The 2,500-nt window shown below is 62.3% G+C and overlaps 1 non-coding gene across 1 annotated transcript in view; it reads right to left on the reverse strand.

Annotated features, from left to right (window-relative positions):
* Positions 1–126, reverse strand: part of LOC124296460 — a 1,914-nt gene extending 1,788 nt beyond the window's left edge. Inside the window, exon 1 of the ribosomal RNA XR_006906276.1 lies at positions 1–126. This exon is cut by the window's left edge and continues 1,788 nt beyond it. This is a non-coding gene — a ribosomal RNA (small subunit ribosomal RNA).
* Between the last annotated feature and the right edge of the window lie 2,374 nt (positions 127–2,500).

Consider the following 2,500-nt stretch of genomic DNA (forward strand, 5'->3'; position numbering starts at 1 on the left):
CGATCTAAGAAACCATAACTGATTTAATGAGCCATTCGCGGTTTCACCTTAATTTGGCTTGCACTGAGACATGCATGGCTTAATCTTTGAGACAAGCATATGACTACTGGCAGGATCAACCAGGGAGCTTCGATACAAAATCTCGGCTCGGACGTGCGCCACCCATCGCCGACCGGGTCTCGTAGCCCGGTCGGCCGCGCGTCTACTGTGTGTTTCGGGACTGCGCGCAGGCAGCCCCGGTTCCGTGTGCCGCCACCTTCGACACTCGGCTTATAAGCGTTCGAACGATCTCCCGTACCCGTCGGCTAGATTGAAAGCGTCTGGGATACGTTGTTATAACATCTCTGGTCTTTGAGTGTACGCTCGGAAAGAAGCGAGTTGACGCGTGCGTTGGAGCGTTCGGCCTTCCGTGTTTCACGGAGAGCCGAACTTCTTGGTACCGCGTCAAGGGCCATTCGGTCTGAGACACCGACCCGCGGTAATGCAGTGACGATAGATGAAACAACGCGAGTCGCGTAGTTTCTTTGGTACGAGGCACGGAACGGTCCGCGAACGCCCGCTCCTGGTCTACGCCGAAGTACGTATCGTGCTCGAGCACGTACCGGTACGGCGTAGCAGGCGGACGACGGGAGACCGGCCCGACCGACTCGCTCCTCTTACTAGTAGGAGCCTGGCCGCTAGGACGTCGGCGCCGGCACGGTGGTAGCACGGTCGGCTTACGGGGCGAAACCTCCGCGGGCTATCGAAAAAATTTTGAACTCCGGGAACTTTGTCGAAATTGAACGAGGCTCATATGACGATGTTCCGACAGGCTCCCGGCCCGGATCGACTCCGGGACGCCGCGCATCGCCTTTCGGTCGACTCGGACCGAAATTTTTACAAGTCCCGTCTGTCCGGATCGACTCCGGGACGCCGCGCGTCGCCTTTCGCTCGACTCGTACCGCAGCTTCAACGAGTCCCGTCGGCCCGGATCGACTCCGGGACGCCGCGCATCGCCTTTCGCTCGTCTCGGACCGAAATTTTTACAAGTCCCGTCGGCCCGGGACGCCGCGCATCGCCTTTCTGTCGACTCGGACCGAAACTTCATCGAGTCCCGTCGGCCCGTATCGACTCCGGCACGCCGCGCATCGCCTTTCTGTCGACTCGGACCGTAATTTTTGCAAGTCCCGTCGGCCCGGATCGGCTCCGGGACGCCGCGCATCGCCTTTCGGTCGACTCGGACCGAAATTTTTACAAGTCCCGTCTGTCCGGATCGACTCCGGGACGCCGCGCGTCGCCTTTCGCTCGACTCGTACCGCAGCTTCAACGAGTCCCGTCGGCCCGGATCGACTCCGGGACGCCGCGCATCGCCTTTCGCTCGTCTCGGACCGAAATTTTTACAAGTCCCGTCGGCCCGGGACGCCGCGCATCGCCTTTCTGTCGACTCGGACCGAAACTTCATCGAGTCCCGTCGGCCCGTATCGACTCCGGCACGCCGCGCATCGCCTTTCTGTCGACTCGGACCGTAATTTTTGCAAGTCCCGTCGGCCCGGATCGAATCCGGGACGCCGCGCATCGCCTTTCTGTCGACTCGGACCGAAAGTTTTACAAGTCGACGTCGGCCCGGATCGAGTCCGGGACGCCGCGCGTCGCCTTCCGCTCGTCTCGGACCGAAATTTTTACAAGTCCCGTCGGCCCGGGACGCCGCGCATCGCCTTTCTGTCGACTCGGACCGAAACTTCATCGAGTCCCGTCGGCCCGGATCGAATCCGGGACGCCGCGCGTCGCCTTTCTGTCGTCTCGGACCGAAAGTTTTACAAGTCGACGTCGGCCCGGATCGACTCCGGGACGCCGCGCGTCGCCTTTCGGTCGACTCGGACCGAAATTTTCACAAGTCCCGTCTGTCCGGATCGACTCCGGGACGCCGCGCGTCGCCTTTCGCTCGACTCGTACCGCAGCTTCAACGAGTCCCGACGGCCCGTATCGACTCCGGGACGCCGCGCATCGCCTCTCGGTCGACTCGGACCGAAAGTTTTACAAGTTCCGTCTGTCCGGATCGACTCCGGGACGCCGCGCGTCGCCTTTCGCTCGACTCGTACCGCAGCTTCAACGAGTCCCGTCTGTCCGGATCGACTCCGGTACGCCGCGCGTCGCCTTTCGCTCGACTCGGACCGAAATTTTCACAAGTCCGGTCGGCCCGTATCGACTCCGGGACGCCGCGCATCGCCTCTCGGTCGACTCGGACCGAAATTTTCACAAGTCCCGTCGGCCCGGATCGACTCCGGTACGCCGCGCGTCGCCTTTCGCTCGACTCGGACCGTAATTTTTACAAGTCCCGTCTGTCCGGATCGACCCCGGGACGCCGCGCGTCGCCTTTCGCTCGACCCGTACCGCAGCTTCAACGAGTCCCGTCGGCCCGGATCGACTCCGGGAGGCCGCGCATCGCCCTTCGCTCGACTCGGAACGAAACTTTTATCGAGTCCCGTCGGCCCGTGTCGACTCCAAGACGCCGCGCATCGCC

The sequence above is a fragment of the Neodiprion lecontei genome, unplaced genomic scaffold (genome assembly GCF_021901455.1).
Source record: "Neodiprion lecontei isolate iyNeoLeco1 unplaced genomic scaffold, iyNeoLeco1.1 ptg000158l, whole genome shotgun sequence".
NCBI lineage: Eukaryota > Metazoa > Arthropoda > Insecta > Hymenoptera > Diprionidae > Neodiprion > Neodiprion lecontei.